Genomic DNA, 26,505 nt, shown 5'->3' with positions numbered 1-26,505 from the left:
TTCAAGCAATTACAGCAACACATATTGGAACAACCTGCTCCAAAGAAGAAGAAAACAACAGCTAATTCTACCACCTGAAACACCCTCCCTGGCTAACCAGAAGTCCTGAACCTGTCCACCTGACAACTTCACTGCTAGTATAACCAGCATTCAAGAAAACAAGCACACTGAACAAAACTACAACCAAGGACTCCCACAGAGTCCACTCACTTCCCTGCCACCTCCACCAGAGCAGGTGCTGTTATCCACAGCTGAGAGACGTGAAGATGGATTACATCAAAGGACTCTTTGCAGACATTCTTAGGCACCTGCCCTGAGCCTTTTAGCCCACTGGGTGACTGGACGCAGAAGGGAAATAACAATCATTGGCATTCTGGCTCTTAGGAAGACCCATCCCTAGGGGGAGGGGGGTGGCACCAAATTAAGGAACAAAAGAATCTGACCAGCAACTCTTGAGTTTCAGATCTTTCCACTGAAATAGTCTACACAAATTAGAAGGAAAGTAATTCTGGTAATATGACAAAACGAGTTTTTATAACACCCGCAGAATATTACACTAGCTCTTCAGTAATCTTGATACAACCTATCAAGATTGAACCATGAGAAATTCAAAACCTGAAGAGACCAATAACAAGCAATGAGACAAAAACCATAATAAAAATATCCCAAAGAAAAACTAAAGACTCACTGGCTTCATTGCTGCATTTTACCAAACTTTTAAAGAACCAATGCAAATCTTACTCAAATTATTCTGAAAAATAGATGGAGAGGGAATACTTTGAAACTCATTCTGAGACCAGTACTACCCTGATACAAACCCGAAAAATTTCTGAATGCCAGATTTAAAAAAATATCAGAAAGTTTATTACTAACCTACTCAAGGAGAGAAAGGTGAAAACCATATTAAATAGTTTTTGTTTAAATTACAGGATATGGATAAAAAGTATCCAGAGAAGTAGATATCATAAAGAAAAGACCATCACAACTTCTGGAAACAAAAAACACAGTTAGAAAAATCCAAAATACACTGAAGAGTTTTAGCAATAGAATCTAACAAGTAGAAGACAAAACTTCAGAGCTTCAAGACAAGGCTTCCAAATCAACCCAATCAGACAAAGACATAGAAAAAATAATTTACAAAATTAACAAAGCTTCCAAGAAATTTAGGATTATGTTAAATGACCAAACCTAAGAATAATTGGTGTTCCTGGAAAAAGAAGAGAAATCTAAAAGTTTGAAAAACTTATTTTAGGGAATAATCAAGGAAAACTCCCCTGGCTTTGCTGGAGATCTAGACATCCAACTACAAGAAGTTCAACGAATACCTGGGAAATTCATTATAAAAATATCATCGCCTAGGCACATACGCATCAGGTTATCTAAAGTCAAGATGAAGAAAATAATTTTAAGAGCTGGGAGGCAAAAGCATCAGGTAACCTATGAAGGAAAATGTAGCAGATTAACAGCACATTTTTTTTTATCAGAAAACCTACAGGCCAGAAGGAATTGGGGTCCTATCTTTAGTCTGCTTAAACAGAATAATTATTAGCCAATAATTTTGTATCCATTGAAACTAAGCTTTCTAAAAAAAGAAGAGACTAAATATTTTTCAGATAAATATATGTTGATATAATTTACCACTACCAAGCCAGCACTGCAAGAAATGCTAAAAAAAAGTTTTAAGTCTTGAAACAAAACTTCAAAATAGGACCTGCTTAAAGCATAAATGTCACAAGGCCTATACAAAAATAACACAACAACAACAAAAAGAATTCAGGTAAAGACTAGCATGATGAATAAATCAGTACTTCACATCTCAATACTAACTTTGAATGTAAGTGGTCTAAATACTCCATTTATAAAATACAGAATAGCAGAATAGGTAAAAATCCACAAACCAAGTATCTTCAGTCTTCAAGAGACTTACCTAACACATCAAGACTCACATAAGTTTAAGGTTAAGGGATGGAAAGAGATATTCCATGCAAACATAAACCAAAACCTAGTAGGAGTAGCTATTCTTAAATCAGACAAAACAGACTTTAAAGCAACAACAGTTAACAAAATAGAAACATTATATAATGATAAAAGTGTTAGTTCAATAGGAAAATATCACATATATATATATATATATATATATATATATATATATATATATATATAAACACCTAACACGGTACCTCACAAATTTATAAAGCAATTGCTCTTAGACCTAAGAAATGAGATAGACAACAACACAATGATAGTGAGGAACTTCAGTATTCCACTGACAATACTGGATAGGCTATCAAGACAGAAAATGAACAAAGAAACAATAGACTTAAACTACACCCTAGAGCAAATGAACTTGACATACATTTACAGAACATTCTACCCAACAACTGCAGATTATACATTATTTTCATCAGAACATGAAACATTCTCCAAGATAGACCATGTGATAGGCCACAAAACAAGTCTTTATAAATGTAAGAAAATAGAAATTATATCAAGTACTCTTTCAGATCATGATGGAATAAAATGGGAAATTAACTCAAAAAGGAACCCTCAAAACTATGTAAATACATGGAAATTACATAACCTGCTCCTGAATGATCTTTGGGTAAACAATAAAATCAAGATTGGTATTAAAAAAATTCTTTGAACTGAATAATAATAGTGACTAACCTATCAAGACTTCTGGGATACAGCAAAAGTGGTGCTAAATGGACTATTCATAGCATTAAATGTTTACATCAGAAAGTATGAGAGAGCACAAATAGACAATCTAAGCTCACACATCAATGAACTAGAGAAAGAAGAACAAACCAAATCCAAACAGAGCAGAAAAAAAGGAGAAAAAACAAAGATCAGAGCAGAACTGAAAATTGAAACAAAAATACCCAAGATAAATAAAACATAATATTGGTTTTTTAAAAGAATAAACAAAATTAATAGACCATTAGCAAGATAAACCATGAAGAGAAGAAAGAAGATCCAAATGAGCTCAATTAGAAGTAAAAGCGATGATATTACAATCAATACCGCAGAAATACAATAGATTATTCAATGCTGCTATGAAGACATTTGTGTGCGCAAGCTAGAAATCCTAAAAGAGATGAATAAGTTCTTGGAAATGAACAATCTTCCTAAATTAAACCAGGAAGAAATAGAAATGCTGAACAGACAAATAACAAGCAGGAATACTGAAACAGTAATTTAAAAGAAATTGCCAAAAAAAAAAAAAAAAAAGCCCAGGACTAGATAGACTCACAGCTGAATTATATCAGACATTTAAAGAACTGGTACTAAGTACCAATCCTACTGAAATTATTGCAACAAGACAGGAAAATAAGGAATTGTCTCTAAGTTATTCTGTGAAGCCAGGATCACCCTAATACTGAAACCAGGAAAAAACATTAAAAAAAATACAAACCAATATTCCCAATATTTTTGAACATAGATGCAAAAATTCTCAATGAAATACAAGCTAACTAAGTCCAACAGATATCAAAAGGATAATTGACCACGATCAAGTGGGTTTTATACCAGGGATGCAGGGTTGGTTTAACATATGCAAGTCAATAAACAGAATTAAAAACAAATATCATGTGATCACTTCAATAGATGCAGAAAAAGCATTTGACAAACTTGAGCAACCTTTATTATTAAAGCCCTGAGCAAATCAGCATAGAAGTGACATATCTAAATGTAACAAAAACCATCTTTGATGAATCCAAAGCCAACATTATACTGAATAGGCGAAAGTTGAAAGCATTTCTCCTGAGAACTAGAATAAGACAAAAATGCCCACTCACACCCCTTCTATTCAACATATTACTGGAATTTCTAGCCAGAGCAATCAGATAAAAGAGAGAAAGAAAGGACATCCAAATAATTAAAAAGGTAGTCAAACTGTTGCTGTTTGCTAAAGATATGATTGTACACCAAGAAAATCTCAAGGATGTGTTCAAAAACCTCCTAGATCTGAAAAATAAATTTAGTTAAGTCTCAGGTTACAAAATCAATGTATACAAATCAGTAGCACTACTCTACATCACCAATGACCAATCTGAGAATCAAATCAATAACTCAATTTCTTTTACAAAGGCTGCAAAAAAAAAATACTTAGGAATATACCTAACTACTGATGTAAAATATCTCTACAGGAAAACTACAAAGCACTGCTGAAAGAAATCACAGGTGACACAAAAAAATAGAAACACATCTCATGCTCATTGATGGGTAGAATCAATAGTGTGAAAATGACCATACTGCCAAAAGCAATCTATAAATTCTATGCAATTTCCATCAAAATACTATCATTATCCTTAACAAAACTAGAAAAAAATTCTTAAATTTATGTAGAGCCAAAAGAGGGCTTACATAGTCAAAGCAAGACTAAGTAAAAAGAACAAACCTGAAGGCATCACATTACCCAACTTCAAACTATACTACAAGGCTATAGTTACCAAAACAGCATGGTACTGGTATAAAAATAGGCATGAAGTCCAATGGAACAGAACAGATATTACAAAAATAAAGCCAAATACAGCCACCGATCTTCGACAAAGGAAACAAAAACATAATGTAGGGTGTATTAGTATGTTTCACACTGTTATAAAGTATTACCCAACATTGAATAATTTACAAAGAAAAAGGTTTCATTGACTCATAGTTCCATATGGTTTGGGATGCCTCAGGAAACTTACAATCATGGCAGAAGGCAAAGAAGAAACAAGGCGTGATTTTATTTGGTGGCAGAGGAGAGAAAGAGTTAAGGGGCAACTGCCACTTTTAAATGATTAGATCTTGTGAGCATTCCCTCACTATCATGAGAATAGCATGGGGGAAACAGCCCCCAAAATGCAGTCACCTCCCACCAGGTCTCTTCCTTGACACATGGGGATTACAACATGAGAAGAGATTTGTGTGGGAACATGGAACCTAACCATATCATTTCACCCCTCGTTCCTCCCATATCTCATGTCCTCTGACATTTTAAAACCAATCACGCATTCCCAAAAGTCTCCCAAAGTCTTAACTCATTCCAGCATTAACTCAAAATTGAAGTCTGGAGTCTCATTATATACAAAGCAAAACCCTTCTACCTATGAGCCTGTAAAAAAAAAAAAAAGAGTTGGTTACTTTTACGATACAATGGAATACAGGCATTGGGTAAATGTCCCCCTTCCAAATGGGAGAAATTAAACAAAACAAAGGGGCCAGAGGCCCCATGCAACTCTGAAACTTGACAGGGCACTCATTAAATCATAAAGCTCCAAAATAATCCCCTTTGACTCCATGTCTTGTGGGGATCGCTCCTGTTTAAGGCCCCCTAATGCATGGGCCTCACCAGACGGTGAGCTTGAGCCCAAACACAGTTTCCTGCTGGAGGCAGTCGAGCTGTGGGAAAGAAGGAACTAAGAAAAGACTGATGTTACAAAAGTTTCTACTTTTGACTGCAATGATGCTTGGGCAAGGGTCGTGTGTTTTTGTCAGACATTATGTCTCCACTAGACCTCTGCATGACCTTTACGACTTTACTTTTCTTTTTTTTTTTCCCCATTTATTCATTTTATTGCATTTTAGGTTTTGGGGTACATGTGAAGAACATGCAAAATTGTTGCATAGGTACACACGTGGCAGTGTGATTTGTGCCTTCCTCCCCATCACCTACATCTGGCATTTCTCCCCTTGCTATCTCTCCCCAGCTCCCCAACCCCCACTGTCCCTCCCCTATTTCCCCCCAACTGACCCCAGTGTGTAGTGCTCCCCTCCCTGTGTCCATGTGTTCTCATTGTTCAACACCCACCTATGAGTGAGAACATGTGGTGTTTGATCTCCTGCTCTTCTGTCAGTTTGCTGAGAATGATGGTTTCCAGGTTCATCCATGTCTCTACAAAGGACCTAAACTCATCATTTTTGATGGCTGCATAATATTCCATGGTGTATATGTGCCACATTTTCCCTATCCAGTCTATCATCGATGGGCATTTGGGTTGGTTCCAGGTCTTTGCTATTGTAAACAGTGCTGCAATGAACATTCGTGTGCACGTGTCCTTATAGTAGAACGATTTGTAATCCTTTGGATATATACCCAGTAATGGGATTGCTGGGTCAAATGGAATTTCTATTTCTAGGTCCTTGAGGAATCGCCACTCTGTCTTCCACAATGGTTGAACTAATTTACACTCCCACCAACAGTGCAAAAGTGTTCCTATTTCTCCACATCCTCTCCAGCATCTGTAGTCTTCAGATTTTTTAATGATCGCCATTCTAACCGGCGTGAGATGGTATCTCAATGTAGTTTTGATTTGCATTTCTCTGATGACCAGTGATGATGAGCATTGTTTCATATGTTTGTTGGCCTCATGTATGTCTTCTTTTGTAAAGTGTCTGTTCATATCCTTTGCCCACTTTTGAATGGGCTTGTTAGTTTTTTTCTTGTAAATCTGTTTTAGTTCTTTGTAAATTCTGGATGTCAGCCCTTTGTCAGATGTGTAAACTGCAAAAATTTTTTCCCATTCTGTTGGTTGCCGATTCACTCTAATGACTGTTTCTTTTGCTGTGCAGAAGCTGTGGAGTTTGATTAGGTCCCATTTGTCTATTTTGGCTTTTGTTGTCAATGCTTTTGGTGTTTTGGTCATGAAGTCCTTGCCTACACCTATGTCCTGAATGGTTTTGCCTAGATTTTCTTCTAGGGTTTATACGGTGTTAGGTCTTACATTTAAGTCTTTAATCCAACTGGAGTTAATTTTAGTGTGAGGTGTCACGAAGGGGTCCAGTTTCTGCTTTCTGCACATGGCTAGCCAGCTTTCCCAACACCATTTATTGAACAGGGAATCCTTTCCCCATTGCTTGTTTCTGTGTGGTTTGTCAAAGATCAGATGGTTGTAGATATGTTGTGGTACCTCTGAGACCTCTGTTCTGTTCCATTGGTCTATATCTCTGTTTTGGTGCCAGTACCATGCTGTTTTGATTACTGTAGCCTTGTAGTATAGTTTGAAGTCTGGTAGTGTGATGCCTCCTGCTTTGTTCTTTTTGCTTAGAATTGACTTGGCTATGCGGGCCCTCTTTTGGTTCCATAGGAAGTTTAAGGTGGTTTTTTCCAGTTCTGCGAAGAAGGTCATTGGTAGCTTGATGGGGATAGCATTGAATCTGTAAATTACTTTGGGCAGTATGGCCATTTTCACAATATTGATTCTTCCTAACCATGAACATGGAATGTTTCTCCATCTGTTTGTGTCCTCTCTTATTTCATTGAGCAGTGACTTGTAGTTCTCCTTGAAGAGGTCCTTTACATTCCCTTGTTAGTTGTATTCCTAGGTATTTTATTCTCTTTGTGGCAATTGTGAATGGAAGTTTGTTCTTGATTTGGCTCTCTTTAAGTCTGTTATTGGTGTAGAGGAATGCATGTGATTTTTGCACACTGATTTTGTATCCTGAGACTTTGCTGAACTTGCTTATCAGCTTCAGGAGATTTGGGGCTGAGACGATGGGGTCTTCTAGATATACAATCATGTTGTCTGCAAATAGAGACAATTTGACTTCCTCCTTTCCTATTTGAATGCCCTTTACTTCTTTTTCTTGCCTGATTGCTCTGGCTAGAGCTTCTAATACTATGTTGAATAGCAGTGGTGAGAGCGGGCATCCTTGTCTGGTGCCACATTTCAAGAGGAATGCTTCCAGTTTTTGCCCCTTCAGTATGATATTGGCTGTTGGTTTGTCATAAATAGCTTTTATGATTTTGAGATACGTTCCATCAATACCTAGCTTATTGAGGGTTTTTAGCATAAAGGGCTGTTGAATTTTGTCAAAGGCCTTCTCTGCATCAATTAAGATAATCATGTGGTTTTTGTCTTTGGTTCTGTTTATGTGGTGAATTACCTTTATAGACTTGCATATGTTGAACCAGTCTTGCATCCTCGGGATGAAGCCTACTTGATCATGGTGGATAAGATTTTTGATGTGCTGTTGCAATCGGCTTGTCAGTATTTTATTGAAGGTTTTTGCATCTATGTTCATCATGGATATTGGCCTGAAGTTTTCTTTTCTTGTTGAGTCTCTGCTGGGTTTTGGAACCAGGATGATGTTGGACTCATAAAATGATTTGGGAAGAATTCCCTCTTTTTGTATTGTTTGGCATAGTTTCAGAAGGAATGGTACCAGCTCCTCTTTGTATGTCTGGTAGAATTCAGCTGTGAACCCGTCTGGACCTGGGCTTTTTTTGGATGGTAAGCTCTTAATTGTTGCCTCAACTTCAGACCTTGTTATGGGTCTGTTCAGTGTTTCGGCTTCTTCCTGGTTTAGGCTTGGGAGGAGGCAAGTGTCCAGGAATTTATCTGTTTCTTCCAGGTTTATAAGTTTATGTGCATAGAGTTGTTTGTAATAATCTCTGATGATGGTTTGAATTTCTGTGGAATCTGTGGTGATATCCCCTTTATCGTTTTTTATTATCAATTTGGTTCTTCTCTCTTTTCTTTTTTATTAATCTGGCTAGTGGTCTGTCTATTTTGTTGATCTTTTCAAAAAACCTGCTCCTGGATTTATTGATTTGTTGAAGGGTTTTTTTGTGTCTCTATCTCCTTCAGTTCTGCTCTGATCTTAGCTATTTCTTGTCTTCTGCTAGACTTTGAGTTTTTTTGATCTTGCTCCTCTAGCTCTTTCAGTTTTGACGATAGGGTGTCAATTTTTGATCTCTTCTTGCTTCTCATGTGGGCACTTATTGCTATATATTTTCCTCTAGAGACTGCTTTAAATGTGTCCCAGATATTCTGGTATGTTGTGTCTTCATTCTCGTTGGTTTCGAAGAACATATTTATTTCTGTCTTCATTTCATTGTTTATCCAGTCAACATTCAAGAGCAAGTTGTTCAGTTTCCATGAAGCTGTGCGGTTCTGGGTTAGTTTTTGAATACTGAGTTCTAACTTGATTGCACTGTGGTCTGAGAGACTGTTTGTTACGATTTCCGTTCTTTTGCATTTGCTGAGGAGTGATTTACTCCCAATTATGTGGTCAATTTTAGAGTAGGTGTGATGTGGTCTGAGAAGAATGTATATTCTGTGGATTTGGGGTGGGGAGTTCTGTAAATGTCTATTAGGTTTGCTTGGTCCAGGTCTTAGTTCAAGTCCTGGATGCCCTTGTTAATTTTCTGCCTGGTTAATCTAATATTGACAATGGGGTGTTAAAGTCTCCCACTATTATTGTGTGGGAGTCTAAGTCTCTTTGTAAGTCATTAAGAACTTGCCTTATGTAACTGGGTGCTCCTGTATTGGGTGCGTATATATTTAGGATTCTTAGCTCTTTTTGTTGCATTGATCCTTTTACCATTACATAATGTCCCTCTTTTTCTCTTATGATCTTTGTTGCTTTAAAGTCTAATTTATCAGAGATGAGAATTGCAACTCCTGCTTTTTTTGCTCTCCGTTTGCTTGGTAAATCTTCCTCCATCCCTTTATTTTGAGTCTTTGTGTATCCTTGAATGTGAGATGGGTTTCCTGGATACAGCACACTGATGGGTTTTGGCTTTTTGTCCAATTAGCCAATCTGTGTCTTTTGATTGGGGCATTTAGTCCATTTACATTTAGGGTTAATATTGTTATGTGCGAATTTGATACTGCAATTTTAGTGCCATTTTGCCCTTTAGTTGAGCTGGTACTTGTTGTTCCTTTATATGTGTAGAGCCTCTTTCAGGAGCTCTTGTAGAGCTGGCCTGGTGGTGACGAAATCTCTGAGTACTTGCATGTTCCCAAAGGATTTTATTTTTCCTCCACTTATGAAGCTTAGTTTGGCTGGATAGGAGATTCTGGGTTGAAAGTTCTTTTCTTTAAGGATGTTGAATATTGGCCCCCATTCTCTTCTGGCTTGTAGGGTTTCTGCTGAGAGATCTGCTGTGAGTCTGATGGGCTTCCCTTTATGGGTAACCCGACCTTTCTCTCTGGCTGCCCTTAGTATTTTCTCCTTCATTTCGACCCTGGTGAATCTGATGATTATGTGCCTTGGGGTTGCTCTTCTTGACGAATATCTTTGTGGTGTTCTCTGTATTTCCTGGACTTGAATGTTTGCCTGCCTTGCTAGGTTGGGGAAGTTTTCCTGGATAATATCCTGAAGAGTATTTTCCAGCTTGGATTCATTCTCTTCGTCACATTCAGATACAACTATCAAGCGTAGATTAGGTCTTTTCACATATTCCCACATTTCTTGGAGATTTTGTTCATTCCTTTTTACCCTTTTTTCTCCAGTCTCGCCTTCCTGTTTTATTTCATTGAGTTGATCTTCGACCTCTGATATCCTTTCTTCTGCTTGGTCCATTCGGCTGTTGATACTTGTGCATGCTTCGTGAAGTTCTCGTGTTGCGTTATTCAGCTCCATCAATTCACTTATATTCCTTTCTATTTTGTCCATTCTTGTTAGCATTTGTCAAATCTTTTTTCAAGTTCTTATTTTCTTTGCATTTGGTTAGAACATGTTCTTTAAGTTCACAGAAGTTTCTTACTACCCACCTTCTGAAGTCTGATTCTGTCATTTCATCACACTCGTTCTCCATCCAACCTTGTTCCTTTGCTGGTGAGGAGTTGTGATCCCTTGTAGGAGGAGAGGTGTTCTGGTTTCGGGTGTTTTCATCCTTTTTGTGCTGGTTTCTTCCCATCTTTGAGGATTTATGCACCTGTTGACTTTGTAGTTGCTGGCTTTCAGATTGGGTCTCAAATCTTTCAGATTGATGTTCTGTTTGTTGATGATGAGGTTATTTCTGTTTCTTGGTTTTCCTTCTGACAGTCTGGCCCCTCTGCTGTAGGTCTGCTGAGGTCCACTGCAGGCCCTGCTTGCCTGGGGTTCACCTGCAGCAGCTGCTGAACAGTAAGGGTTGTTACCAGTTTTCTTCTTCTGCTATCTTTGTCCCAGAAGGATACCCGTCTAATGTCAATCTGATCTCTCCTTTATGAGGTGTCTCTTTGGATATATAGGGTCAGGGAGCTGCTTGAGGAGACGGTCTCTTCTTTATAGGAGCTCAAATGGTGAGCTGTGAGCTCTATTGTTGATTCAGAGCTGCTGGGCAGGTACATTTAGGTCTGCTGCAGCAGAACTCATAAACTGCTTTTTGTTCCCAGGTGCTCTGTCCCAGGGATTTAGGGCTTTATTTATGAGCTTCCGTTATGCTGCTGCCTTCTTTTTTTTTCCTTCAGACCTGCCCTGCCCAGCAAGGAGGCAGCCTAGTCACTGTCTGCCTGTAGAGGCTTTGCTGAGCTGCTGTGGGCTCCGCCCAGCTGCCGAGTGAACTTCCCTGCAGTCCTGTTTATATGGGTATAGTTAGAACTGCTTTGGTGATGGTGGCCCGCCTCTGTTGAGGCAGAGTCTCTCGGCTGTGGCAGGTTGCCTTAGCAACGGCAGGCTGCTTCAGCAATGGCAGGTTGCCTTGGCAACGGCGGGCTGCCTCAGCATTGGCCGACTACCTCAGTCGTGGCGGGCTGCCTCGCTAATGGCGGACGCCCCTCCCCCACAAAGCTGGACCATCCCTGGTTCAGCTGCGCTTGCTGTGAAACTCTCAATCCAGAGTTTCTGATTGCTGTTCTTTTGTGGGGGTGGGACCAGCCGAGCCTGATCACCTGGCTCCCTGCCTCAGAGCCTTTTTTAAGTCGCCTGTTGAAGAGGCGCTGGGGTCTGTTTGTTTTCCCCTGCGGCCACTCACTGCGCTGACTTAAAAAGCGGCACTGAGGTTTGTGGTGCTTTTGGTTTTTTTTTGCCCTGGAATCTACTGTCCTGGTTCTCTGCTCTGTCCCCTTTTTAAATAGACGAATGGGTGACTTCTCGTGGCTCCAATCGCCAGCCAAAAGGGCTCCCGGACCGGTGTATTTTGTACGGAGAACCGCTGCTCGGGGGCGCTGACAAAGCAGCGGCGCCGGCTGGCACAGCCAGGCCGGCCAAAACAGCCACACTGGCGACCTGTGGTGCTCCTCCGCCTAGGAATTTCCTAGTCTGTGGGCAATAAAAATGCGGCGTCCACTCACCCTCTGCACTTTCACTGGGAGCTGCAATCCTGAGCTGTTCCTAAACGGCCATCTTGGATCGCATCTGTGTCACGACTTTACTTTTCAAGAAGTTTAACTTTATCCGCATGACTGCCTTGAACCCTAGATAATGACTTTAAGGCTTAGCTTGTGACTCTTAGGTACTGTTATTCACAAGTGTGTTTTGGTAAAAACAGATAAAGCATACCACCTGCCCACCTTTATGATCCTTGAATGTCATGCTTAAGATTGTTTTCGTGATCTTATATTTTGTAAATTTCCATTCCTCTTATTGTTGATTGTGTAAACACCTTTGATCTTAAGGTATATATTGAGACCCTGGACAAAAATAAATTCGCTGTTTAGGCATTGCCTTTTCAGTCCTCCAGACCCTAGCTTTTCTGTCTCTCTTTATTTCTGGCCATCCCCTCTTTCAGGTTGGGTCCCTCTTGCTGGCAAAGACTCCCTGGCGGATCTTCCGTCGCCCACAATGTCTCACATCCTGGACATGGTGATGCAAAGTGTAGGCTCCTCAGGCCTTAGGCAGCTCCACTTCTGTGATTCTGTAGGGTAGAAACCCTGTGGCTACTTTGACCAGCTGGCATTGAGTGCTAGCCACTTTCTAGCACATTACCAGATTCCTTTCTTTTTAGTCCTTATGTCAAGCTTAATTTATCTTATACATTTGCTTACAGTTTCTTCCCCACACTAGATTGCAAGTTCCTTAATGAAACAAAAAGGTCGTATCTACCTGACTGTATCTGCTGTACCCAGAGCAATGTTTGCCACTGAGTAAGCACTCAATAAATACTTGTTACATTTATTAGTAGATTAATAATCTATATAACAAATTTTGGAGGAGGGTGCTGTTAAATACCCATTCTGCAGATGCAGAAACAAAGGTTCAGGAAGGTTAAGTAACTCTCTTTTTTTTTGAGGAAGAACGCGAGAAAGAAAGAAAAAGAATAAAAAAAGAAAAGAAAAAGAATAAAGGAAAGGAAGAAAGAGGAAGAGGAAGAGGGAGAGAGAACAGGGGTGTTGCTTTATTGCCCGGGCTAGAATGCAGTCTAAAACTGGGTATGCCTGTAATTGTGTTTAATAATAGAGACATAAAAAAAATGAGGGAAGAAAATAATTAACAAGCAGCCAACCACTATTTCATTTAAACCTGTAAATACGTGTGATATAGTACTGGTAAGAGTGTATATTTTGTGTATTTAAAGTGGAGAGCTTTATGAATGTTAATTAAGTCTACTTGTTCCAGATCTGACTTCAAGTCCTGGATATCGATTTTAACATTCTGTCTCATTGATCTATCTAATATTGATGTTGAAGTCTCCCGCTATTATTGTGTGGGGGTCCAAGTCTCTTTGTAAGTCTTATATATCTGGGTATTTCTGTATTGGGTGCATATATGTTTAGGATCTTTAGCTCTTCTTGTTACATTGATCCTTTTATCTTTATGTAATATCCTTCTTTGCTTCTTTTGATCTTTGTTGCTTTGAAATCTATTTTATCAGCAAAAATTGCAACTCCTGCTTTCAATTTATTTATTTTAGCTCTCCATTTGGTTGGTAAATTTTTCACCATCCCTTTGTTTTGAGTCTTTATGTATCCTTGCATGTGAATTGGATCTGGATGTAGCATACCAATGGGTCTTGGCTTTTTTTGCCTGTCTGTGTCTTTGGATTGGGGGATTTAGTCGATTTAAATTTAGAATTAATAACAATATATGTGTGTTTGATACTGTCATTTAATGTTAGCTGGCTGTTTTGCCCATTAGTTGATGCAATTTCTTAATTATGTTGATGTTCTTTATTTTTTGGTATTTTTTAGAAAGGTTGGTACTGGTTGTTCCTTTCTATTTGTAGTGGTTCTTTCAGAAGCTCTTGTAAAGCAGGCCTGGTGGTGATGAAATCTCTGAGTGCTTGCTTGTTCACAAAAGATTTTATTTTTCCTTCGCTTATGAAGCTTAGTTTGGCTAGATGTAAAATTCTGGGTTGAAAGTTTTTTTCTTTAAGGATGTTGAATATTGGTTAAGTAACTCTCCTAAAGCTTATCAAACTTTTAAGTTGCAGAGCCAATATATTAACGCAGATTTATCTTGATAGTAATGTCAAAATGGTTGGAGAAACAGAAGCCGTCAAGAAAAATGCATAACAATGAGAAAAACAGAAAATGTGGCAGAAAACAGTAGTTTAATGTAAACAAAGAAAAGATAACTAGAGGAGTTTCAAAAAGGAAATGGTTTAATAGTTTGGAGCATCACAGCAAGTTCAAGAAAGGTCAGGAACAATAATTGCTAACATATTGAGTCAGAAACGGTGTGAAGTCCTACATGTACATCATCATATTTAATCTTAACATTAAAACCGTGATCACACCTGTAATCAGGCACTTTGGGAGACTGAGACAGGAGGAGCGCTTGAGCCTAGGAGTTTGAGATCAGCCTGGGCAAGATAGCAGTGGACCCTGCCTCTACAAAAAATTTAAAAGTTGCTGGCTAAGGTGGCATATGCTTGTAGTCTCTGCTGCATGGGAGGCTGATGTGGGTGGATCTCTTGAGCCCAGCAATTTGAGGCAGCAGTGAGCTATGATTGCACTACTAACAATGCCTCAAATAATTGCACCACTATTATTGCACGTGCCTGCCTGGGCAACAAAATAAGACCCTGTATCTAAAAAACAAACAAACAACAACAACAACAAAAACTGTGAGTAGTTACTATTATTGTTCCCGTTTTACAGAAAATAAAACTAATGCACAAAAAGCTAAATTGCCAAAGATCATAAAGCTAATGCATGATGGAGCAAAGCTTAAGTCCAGATGTTACTTCAACTATTAACTAAGTGGTCGTTGGTGACCTTTTTAGTGAGAGCAGTTCAGAGGAGTAAGAGCTAGATTGCATTGGGTTAAATAATGGCTGGTAAAAAAAAAGTATAGACAGCAGGTTGTACACTGTTCTTTCTAGTTTACTGGTTTTCAGGGGAATGCAGGGCAACAGACACAAGGAAAGGGTAATGGACACAAGGTAAGATGTGGTTTTGCCTGTTTACAATATTGAAGAAACCAGAGCACATCATAGCTAAGTCATATGTGAGCATAAATTTCCTGACACCATATTGGTAATTATTGCTTCCATAGTTTATTCATTTTTATTTTCATCTTCATAAATTGTAAAGAGAATGCTTAGTATATTGTGTTAATCATTACAAATCCAATCTTAAAGAAACCCAAGCCGTCAAAGATTCCCCGCATTAAACATTCATATACTTTCATATTATGAACTGCAGGGGCTCTCCAAGCAACAAAGGTGATCACTGCGTCTTCCTTGATTGATGATCATTATGAGATGATATCACAAAGGACATTTTATTCTCTACTTTCTTAGAGATACCAATTTTTTTTATTTGTTTGACTTGCAGGCACTCTAACATATGAAAATGAAGTCAAAATGAAACGAATAAAACACTAAAATTAAGGAAATAACTAGCTTAAATATGCCATCAAATATTACCAAAAACGCTCAACCAAATGCTACCTATTTTGGCTATCTCTGGCTTGTAAGGAAAAAAAATCAAGATTTTCTCTGTGGGACAATGATCTGTGTCTCACATTATTCTTCAATGCCAAGGTCCATGAACTTTAATCTTGTTCCAAGTTCCCATATCACAAGTTGGGAGGGTGGTAAAGTGGGGCTGAACGTTTTTGCAGAAAAAGAAAAGAATAATGAAAGCAGTGTCATAAAAAAACAAGAGCGGCTTGGTAGATTGCTGTGGGGAAATAGGAGATTAAAGACCTTTAACTCAAATAATGTAGATGCTAGGTCCTAGAGGAGATCGATTGGGGTATAAAGAGAAAACAGGAAGTTGCTTAGTCACCACTTTATTTTAGGCTGTCAGCACAGTGCAGAGAAGTAAGTTGTGACATTTAGGTTTTCCTCTAGGTAGTTTGAACCAGATCAACGGGAAAATACAGTTGGAAAGATTTTCACTCATGAAGAGTAAGGAAAGCATAATGGGTGCATTTCTGCTGACTTTTTTCTGGAGAGATCATACATTTTAAGAGTTCAGTAATAAAAGAGAGAATTACACACATAGAGAATCTATATAATCTTCTGGTTAAACAAACTCAATTTTAATATTGAAAAGATAAAATGTATAATGAAGAGCTAATATTTATTTTCAACATTTTACAAATAATTTGTTCACTTTATATTTAAATAACAAAAAGTCATATCATTATTTGTAGTAAGAAGATTATAAACAGATATAGGGAGCTTGTGGTACACTAATTTTGGCTTTTAACAATGAGGTAATCTTATTTGATATAAAAATACATGCAGAATTTTGAAAATATAGTTCCGCAAAAAAAGCTTAAATTCTGAATTCGTTAAAACTCTTATTTTGAAAAATCAAAATCTATAGCTATTTGCATGATTCCGGAAACCAGACTACCACATCATTACAAGAAGAATACATGATATAAATAAAACACTATAAAATTCCAATTATAATTTGAGCAAATTTGAAGCAATAGCTGAAAAGATGAGTAAAAAATGTCAATAACCTAGTTATTACTACTTGCTTCAGTTATTAAAACTGATACAGGATCTGTCACACCTTACATGCTCATTTAGGATTAAAGTGCTATCTTCGCAAGAGTAAAACACACATTGAGAAAAAATTAACAAGTATATTCAGTTGCATGCATTCATGTTTTAACATGGAGTTTTCTTTAGTTAAAAAGAATATCTCATCAAAAGTTTACATTTTCATATTGACACAGTGCATGTGTTCTTAGTTCTAGTTGGCAGACATTGTCTCACCAAGTTCAGATTGATCTTTGGTCTTCTTTGCCTCTTCATGGCTCAAGTGTATATATGTTATATAATGAAAGAGACAGTTTAATACTAAATATTCAGGAGCTCTGTCAATGACCAGGCTCTGGGGCTCAGTCTGCAACAAAGTTTATGACAGAGTTTGCCTCCAGGGGCTGGAAACTCAGACTTCTGCTGGGAGTACAATGAAGCTAACTAGCCCTCCTGGGGAATGAATCCTCCAAGTGTATTTCATTAAAACAAAACTCAAGCCAAGTGAACTAACTAAGCTCTGTAAAACGTTCAGTATCAATGAACAAATTCATTTTAAATTCAGAAAGTGCCAGCAGTCTACATATGAAATCCACAGATGAGCTTAAATCAAAGCTGTTCTGAATCGGCCAAGAGAGAATCTCACTGGAGTCTAAGAGGTAAGAAATCCAGTCAGAAAATGACTAAAGTACATCCTGAACCAAAGCCAGTTAACTGCATATATCTACAGCCAAATGCTCCCAAACAAAGGCAATTGAGAAATCGAAGGCTTGAGGAAACAGCAAAATCCAGGGAGACAAAGAATAAGACGTTTTATTTATTTATTTATTTATATTTTATTGCACTTTAGGTTCTGGGGTACATGTGCAGAACATGCAGGATTGTTGCATAGGTGCATACATGGCAATGTGGTTTGCTGCCTCCATCCCCCCATTACCTATATCTGACATTTCTCCCCATGTTAACCCTCCCCAACCTTCCTACCCCCCACTGTCTCTCCCTTATTCCCTGCCAACAGACCCCAGTGTGTGATGTTCCCCTCCCTGTGTCCTTGTGTCCTCATTGTTCATTACCTGCCTATGAGTGAGAACATGCGGTGTTTGATTTTCTGTTCTTGTGTCAGTTTGCTGAGAATGATAGTTTCCAGATTCATCCATGTCCCTACAAAGGGCACGAACTCATCATTTTTTATGGCTGCATAGTATTCCATGGTGTATATGTGCCACAATTTCATTGTCCAGTCTAACTTCGATGGGCATTGGGTTGGTTCCAGGTCTTTGCTATTGTAAACAGTGCTGCAATGAACATATGTGTGCATGTGTCTTTATAATAGAACGATTTATAACCCTTTGGATATATACCTAGTAATGGGATTGCTGGGTCAAATGGAATTTCTATTTCTAGGTCGTTGAGGAATCACCACACTGTCTTCAACAATAGTTACACTAATTTACACTCCCACCAACAGTGTAAAAATATTCTTATTTCTCCGCATCCTCTCCAGCATCTGTTGCCTCCAGATTTTTTAATGATCACCATTCCAACTGGCATGAGATGGTATCTCAATGTGGTTTTGATTTGCATTTCTCTAATGACCAGAGATGATGAGCCTTTTTTCATATGTTTGTTGGCATCATATATGTCTTCTTTTGAAAAGTGTCTGTTTATATCCTTTGCCCACTTTTAAATGGGTTTGTTTGTTTTTTCTTGTAAATCTGTTTTCGTTCTTTGTAGATTCTGGAATAAGAAGTTTTAAGCTAATATCGTAGGATATGTATGAACTTAGAGTGTGCTCCGTCATTTGGAGATGAATGTAGAAGGGTAGTACATTGGTCTGAGGGATTGCAGGATTTGAGTAAAAACAAAGTTAATGTTAAAAAGAAAAGAAGTATATAATACTGCATTGTCAAAGAGGCACTAAGTAAACTATCCACCCAAATTATTAGTATTATAAAAGGCACAATAATGAGGACTTGCTGTGTGCCAGGCACTTCAATAAAACTTCTCGAATCAGTCCTTGAAACAATCCTATGAGGTGGGTACTCAAAGGATTGAGTAATCCCATTTGACTGATGAACCTTATGCACAGCGAGATTAAACAGAGAAAATGGAAATGATTATTTGTTTCTAGTATAAAAAGAAATTTACCCTCAGTGAAGCATTTAAGTCAATTGATTCACTTACCATAAGAAATGTCTTTCTTAAATGTTTGCATGCTGCAAGGGCACTGAGAATATCTGTGAATCCAGACTTGTCTTTCTACTGCTCAATAATTGGTTTGAAAGCCTCAAAGCCTGTAAAACAACTGAAAATGTCAAAGTGATCTTAAAAGCAGAGAGGAAGCGAAGTCAAATACAAACTCAGAAGACAGATTAGGTTGGCTTCATTTATGGGCATGGAATTTCCGTTATCGACAGTGAATACTTGAAACTTTTAAAAGTTTCTTCAAAGTACGTCTACTCCTGATCACCTCCACCACACTGGACCTCCTATTATACCTCTGGAGGTGCCTGTCCTCCCATTTGTAAAATGTGGCTTTCAGAAGTAACATGTTATATGGAAAAAAATATATGAATTCTAAAGAATACTAATAAACTATCCCATTTTATTTAGCTATAAATTTACCTGCAATTTTTTTATTAGGGTGATGAAATTACTAAGGATGATGCTTTTTCATTGAAGAATATTCAACACTGACAATACACATTTTGTACTTATTTTCATAATTTTTTTTGAATGCCATTGATTTAGTATCCGGAATGTTTGAAAAAATAAAGACAAAAGACATACTCATAAAAGAATTAGTTATTTCTGTCACTACCTAAGGTCAAGTATCCTACTTAATTAGGCCTTACCTAAACTGCAATGCCTTGAAATGTATTTTATAATACATAGTGTCAATTAAATAATCTATGGAGAAATCATCAAATTTCAGAATACATCCCTATTAAAAAGAATGTTCACTTATAAATAACAGAGGTAGTTTGCTTTATCAATTAGCAAGAATTATCTAAAGGCAAATTATAAAAGAAATATCAAAAATAAAATGCAAAGTATATTCTGAAGAAACTTTCATTCAGAGGTATGTGGCTCCTATTCATTTGAATGGATTATACATGAGTATATATGAAAGAATACATCTTTTCAATGTAGTCACATTTCTAGAAGAAATGAGTCAAATATGCAATGCTCATCTAGAGGAACACAATCAGTTTCACCAGGATCTAATTTACAATTTTACTTCTTGATATTTCATCATTTTAAAGTGGTGACAATAATAGGATCTGCATAACAGAAATTTGGTAAAAATAAGCAAAATAATCCGTGTAAAGTTCTCAATCCACTGCTTGGCACACACTAACTGCTCAATAAATGTTACCTATTATTGTTGTTATACTATGTAGCGAAGTAATACAAATACATAAAAAGGTAAAATATGATAAGTGCTGTTAAAAATATACAAGATCTAGGAGATTTGAGGAAGAATAGTTGTGCTCGTTGGTAAGATTTGAGAAAAATATCTTGTATATTTCATACATAAAATTTATAGTACAATTTTATATAAGCCTTTCGGAATGTAGAGAAGTCTGACAGGTGGCAGTGAAAAGGTTTTTGGCCATTTCCAGGTAGGAAGAACAAGAGTGATGGGAGTTTCAGAAGTGAAAGTGTACACAGTATAAGTGAGTAGTATTAAATATTCTATTTTGGTTCGATTGTTAGCAAGTAATGAGAGTAGAAAAAGGCAAGGTAGAGAAATTCGAATTGGCCAATATCATGACAAGACATGAATTTGAGTGACAAGTATCTAGACTTAATTTAGGATGTAATGGGAGATCTACAGAAGAATGTTGAACAGGGAGTCCCATAATCAATACAGAAATAGGTAAGACAAATAAATAAAAACTAGAAGACCAATAAGAAAGCTATTTTTAAAAAAAAAGAAAGAAAGAAAAGAAAGAAAAAGAAAGCTATACCAATGGTCTATTAAAAAAGTAAAGGTTACAGATTGGGAGGCAGAGCAAGATGGCAAGAATGTAGAATAAAAAGCCCCACCAATCATCCTCTCTGCAAGGACACCAAGTTAACAACTAGCTACACCGAAAAAAAAAATCTTTAGAATCAAAAATCAGGTGAGTCAGGTTAGCACTCATAGTATTTGGTTTTAACATCCTATCTTTGAAAGAGGCACTGAAAAGGTAGTAGAAGACACTCCCGAATCACCAACACCATCTCATTCATCCCCCGGCAACAGTGGTGTGTTGCAGAGAGTGTTTCTGGGTGCCGAGGGAGAAAAAACACAATTGTGAGTCACAGAGCTCTGTGCTGTTCTGTAAGAGCAGAAAGGAAAACAAGATTAAACACAGCTGATGTCTGCCCACAGGGGAAACATTTAAACCAGCCCTAGCCACAGAAAAGTCATTAATCCCAGTGGTCCAAAATTGAGTATGTGCAAAACTTGCCACTGAGAGCCAGAGTGCTCTCAGCCTCTAAGTAAACTTGAGAGGCAGTCTAGACCATAAATATGCAACTCCTCGATGAATCCTAGGGCTAAACAATACTGAGATAGTGGACTCAGGTGTGGGGGGAATGAGACATCAAATGGGGCAGCCAAGGGAGTGCTGGTATCACCCCTCTTTTAACCCCAGGCTTCAGAGTTTGCAGCTCCAAAAGAGACCCCTTCATTCTGCATGAGGAGAGGAGGGAGAACAGTTGGGAGGACTTTGTCTTGCATCTTGGATGCCAGCTCAGCCACAGCAGGATCCACACTAGTTAGAGTCATGATGCCTCGCATTGCAGGCCTTAACTCCCAGCTGACATTTCTAGACACACCCTGGGCCAGAGTGAACTGGCTGCCTTTAAGGGAAGAACCCAGTCCTGCCAGCATTTATTACCTGATAACTCAAGAGTCCTTGGGCCCTGAAGAGCCAGCAGCCATACCCAGGTACTACATGAAGAGCTTTGGTGAGCCTCTGAGACTTGTTGGTTTCAGGTGAGACTTAGCACATTACTAACTGTGGTGGCTATGGGGCAAGACTACTTCTGTTTGAGAAAAGCTGAGGAAAAAGTTAAGGGTACTTTGTTTTTAACCTTAGGTACAAACATCACCATATGGGGGTATAGCATCAAGTGGTCTCCTGAAGTACCTGACTCTAAAACTTGACCCTTGAACAGCATTTCTGGACCTGCCCAAGACCAGAGGGGAAGGGATATGAACAGTCACTTCTCAAAAGAAGACATTTATGCAGGTAATAAATACAAAAAAGAGCTCATTATCACTGGTCATTAGAGAAATGCAAATCAAAACCACAATGAGATGCCATCTCATGCCAGTTAGAATGATGATCACTAAAATGTCAGGAAACAACAGATGCTGGAGAGGATATGGAGAAATAGGAACACTTTTACACTGTTGATGGGAGTGTAAGTTAGTTCAATCGTTGTGGGAGACAGTGTGGCGATTCCTCAAGAATCTAGTAACAGAAACACCATTTGACCCAGCAATCCCGTTACTGAGTATATACCCAAAGGATTATAAATAATTCCACTATAAAGACACATGCACATATATGTTTACTACAGCTCTGTTCACAATAGCAAAGACTTGGAACCAACCCAAACGCCCGTCAGTGATAGACTGGATAAAGAAAATGTGGCACATACACACCATGGAATACTATGCAGCCGTAAAAAAGGATGAGTTCATGTCCTTTGAAGGGAAATGGGTGAAGCTGGAAACCGTCATCATTCTCGGCAAACTAACACTGGAAGAGAAGACCAAACACTGCATGTTCTTACTCATAAGTGAGAGTTGAACAATGAGAACACATGGACACAGGGAGGGGAACATCACCTATTGGGGCCTGTTGGGTAGTGGGGGTTAGGGGAGAGATAGCATTAGGATAAATACCTAATGTAGATGATGGGTTGATGAGTGCAGCAAACCACCATGGTACATGTATACCTATGTGACAGTCCTGCACATTCTGCACATGTATCCCAGAATTTAAAGTATCATTTTAAAAAGGGGGAAAAATACAAAAAAAGGAAAATAACCCCAAATGGGAAAATAGGTTTTAAAAGGGGGTTAGAGAAAGGGATGGGGCAGAAAGTTTATTCAAAGGGATAATAACAGATAAGTTCACAAATCTAGAGAAAGATATCAATGTCCAAGTACAATAAAGTTATAGACCACCAAGCAGTTTTAACCCAAAGAAGACTACATCAAGGCATTTAATAATCAAATTCTCAAAAGTCAGGGATTCAGAAAGGATCCTAAAAGCAGCAAGAGAAAAGAAAGGGATAACATACAGTGGAGCTTGGATATATCCTGCATCAGACTTTTCACTGGAAACTTACAGGCCAGAAGGGAGTGGCATGACATATTTAAATTGATGAAGGAAAAAAACCTTTTACCCTAGAATAGTGTATCTGGCAAAAATATCCTTCAAACATGAAGGAGAAAAAAAACGACTATTCCACACAAACAGAAACTGAGGGATTTCATCAATACTAAACCTGTCCTAACAGAAATGCTAAAACCAATGCTTCAATCAGAAGGAAAAAGATGTTCATGAACAATGGATAATCACTTAAAGGTTAAAAAAAGTACTGGCACCATAAGTACACAGAAAATCACAGTGTATTATAAAGCTGCAACTGTGGTATGTATACTCTTATTCAAAATAGAAACACTAAACAAGGAACCAATCAAAAATAACAACTACAATGACTTCTAAATATAGTCAGTATTGGATATAAATATAAATAGAAACAACAAAAAGTTAAAAAGCAGGGGTATGAAGTTAAGGAGTAGAGTTTTTATTTTCTTTCTGCTCTTTTGTTTATATAAATAGGTTTAAGTTTGTTATCAGTTTAAAATAATGGTTCATAAGGTAGTATTTGTAAGCCTCATGGTAACTGAAAACCAAAATTCATACAATGAATACCCAAAAATAAAGAGCAAGAAACTAAATCATATCACCAGAGAAAACCATCTTCACTAGAAGAAGACAAGAATGATAAAAAAGAAAGAGAGGACCACAAAACAACCAGAAAACAAAATGACAAAATGGCAGGAGTAGGTCCTTACTTATTGATAATAACATTGAATGTAAATGAACTAAACTTATAATTAAAAGTTGTAGCCTAGCTGAATGGATGAAGAAAACAAGACCCATTGATCTATTATCTACAAAAAAACACATTTCACCTATAAAGACATACATCAACTGAAAATAAAGGGATGAAAAAAGATAATCCATGCCAAAGGAAACCAATGAAGAGTAGGAGCCACCATATTTATATCAGACAAAATAGATTTCGAAACAAAAACTATAAGAAGAGACAAAATAGTCACTATATAATGATAAAGCGGTCAATTTTGCAAGCAGATATAATAATGGGAATACATATGTACCCAACAGTAGAGCACTCTGATACATAAAGGAAATATTATTCGAGAGAAAGAGAGAGATAGACCATAATATAGTAATAGCTGGAAACTTCGAACACCGCACTTTCATCATTGGATAGCTCTTCCAGGCAGAAAATCAATGAAGAATCATCAGAATTTATATGAGGTATAGATCAAATGGATCTAATAGATATTTACAAAGCATTTCATACAATGGATGCAGAATATATATTTTTTTCTCGGCACCTGTATCATTCTTTATGATAGACCATATGTTTTGTTACATCAAAAAAATTGATATCAAGCATCTTCTCTGACCACAAAGAAAAAACTATAAATTTATAACTAAAGGAATTTTGGAAACTATGCAAATACATGATAATTAAACAATATGCTCTTTAATTATCAATGAGTCAATAAAGAAGAAAGAAATTGAGTACTATCTAGCAACAAATGCTAATGAAAACAATATACCAAATCCTAAAGGATACAACAAAAAGCAGTGCTAAGGTGGAATTTTATGGGTATAAGTGCCTAGATTAAAAAAAAAGAAAAACTTTAAATAATCTAATGATGCAGCTTAAAGAATTTAAAAAAACCCAGAGCAAACCATACCCATAATTAGTAGAATAAAATAAATAATAAAAGTCAGAACATAAATAAGTGACATTGAAATAAAGAAAATACAAATGATCAAAGAAACAAAAAGTTGTTTTTTGAAAATTTAAACAAAATAGACAAACGTTTAGCCAAGGAGACATTACAACTGACACAGCACAAACTCAAAGGATCATTAGTGGCTACTATGAGCAACTTTATGTCAATAAATTGGAAAATTTGAAGAAATGGACAAATTCCTAGTTACATACAACCTACCAAGATTTAACCAGGAAGTAAAACAAAACATGAGCAGACAAATAACAAGTAACGAGATTAAAGAAATACATGCACTCCAATGTTTGTTGCAGAGCTGTTTACAAGAGCTAAGATTTGAAAGCAACTCAAGTGTTCATCAGCACATAAATGATTTTTAAAAATTTGGTGGATATATACAATGAAGTACTATTTAGTCATAAAAAAGAATGAGACTGGGTCATCTGTAACAACAGGGATGGACCTGGAGATTATTACGTTAAGCTAACTAAGCAAGGGACAGAAAGAAAATTATTGCATGTTCCCATTTATTTGTGTAATTTAAAAACCAAAACAATTGAACTCATGGATATAGAGAATAGAAAGATTATTACTAGAGTCTGGGAAGAGTAAAGTGAGCTGAGGAGGCAGTGGGGATGGTCAATGGGTACAGAAAAGTCGAGAAAATAACATGTATTATTTGATAGCACAACAGAGTGACTATAGACAATAGTAACTGTAGATTTTAAAATAACTTAAAAGAGTATATAATTGGATTGTTTGTAACTCAATGGATAAATTCCTGGTAGGATGGATACCCCATTCTTCATAATGTGTTTATTTCACATTGCATGCCTGTGTCAAAACATCTCATGTCCTCCATAAATATATATACCTACTATGTACCCACAAAAAATTAAAATTTCAAACAAAAGGGTTGTAGGAGCCTGACCACAGAGTTAGCAGTGAGAATGAAAAGTACAAAAAGTTAAGACAAACTTTTAAAATAAAAACTCCATAAAAATTGATAACTTATAAGTATCACAGGAAGCAAAATGTTAAGAGGGAGAAATTTAAACGTTTCCCCATATAGGGCCAGCAGTTGTGCTCAAGGGTGTTGTCAGTATCAAGAAGACTACTTGGGAGGAGTCTTAGTCAAGTTCTGCAGAGCATGAGGCAAAAGTAGAAACCTAGCACAATGTAACAACTTCAGCCAATTAGGTAGGAGCTAGTTTGTCTTAATGACTCGGAGCGGGTAAACAGACAAAACTAAGAAATCAGCTTGCAAATTAACACAATACCTGTATTGCCACAGCTAGCATGAAAACATGCTTTTTATTCTTCAGGAAACTCTATTTGCCATATATATATATATTTTTAACATATTTATATGTTAAACCATCATTAAGTTCATTAAGTTAATTAGTAGTCTTCTTTCGCTTCTTTGTATAACTTTTTCTTGACTCATTAGAGATACTTTGGCAATACATAAATAATAAATAATGGGTCCAAATGGCATAAGACTCTAGAATTACTGGACCAAAATTTGACATGTCACAAGAATCAGCACTCACATCTAGCCAGCTTTAGCCACAAAAATATTTTGGTTTCTCTGTAGCACCATGGGAAAAAAAATTGAATTGAAAAGAAAAAGAAAAATTGTTTCTGATACTTATATAGAAATTGTTACCCATGAACTAAAAAAAGTAATTTTTATTAGAGGGCAATATCATTTAGAAGGTATTATCAGTGAAAAAAATATAATCTTAAACACATACCTGTAACCTCTTTCATTCCTCAGGCAAATAGCACATGTACAACAAAAGCCCACAAGTGTGTGATCATATTTACCTGTGAACCTTAGCTTTCTTTTCAAATA

General features: G+C 37.2%; 1 long non-coding RNA gene across 1 annotated transcript; it reads right to left on the bottom strand.

Annotated features, from left to right (window-relative positions):
• Positions 1 to 5,295: 5,295 nt before the first annotated feature.
• Positions 5,296 to 25,350, bottom strand: LOC116536080. Its single transcript, XR_004262472.1, has 3 exons — positions 25,340 to 25,350; positions 12,379 to 12,383; positions 5,296 to 5,402 (listed from the first exon to the last, which is right to left on the bottom strand). It is a non-coding gene; the product is annotated as an uncharacterized LOC116536080 (long non-coding RNA).
• Positions 25,351 to 26,505: the final 1,155 nt, after the last annotated feature.

The sequence above is a fragment of the Sapajus apella genome, unplaced genomic scaffold, assembly GCF_009761245.1.
Source record: "Sapajus apella isolate SASKATOON/1434 unplaced genomic scaffold, GSC_monkey_1.0 scaffold98, whole genome shotgun sequence".
NCBI classification, from domain to species: Eukaryota; Metazoa; Chordata; class Mammalia; order Primates; family Cebidae; genus Sapajus; species Sapajus apella.
The sequence above is the reverse complement of the archived record's forward strand: the minus strand, read 5'-3'. Positions and strand labels throughout refer to the sequence as shown.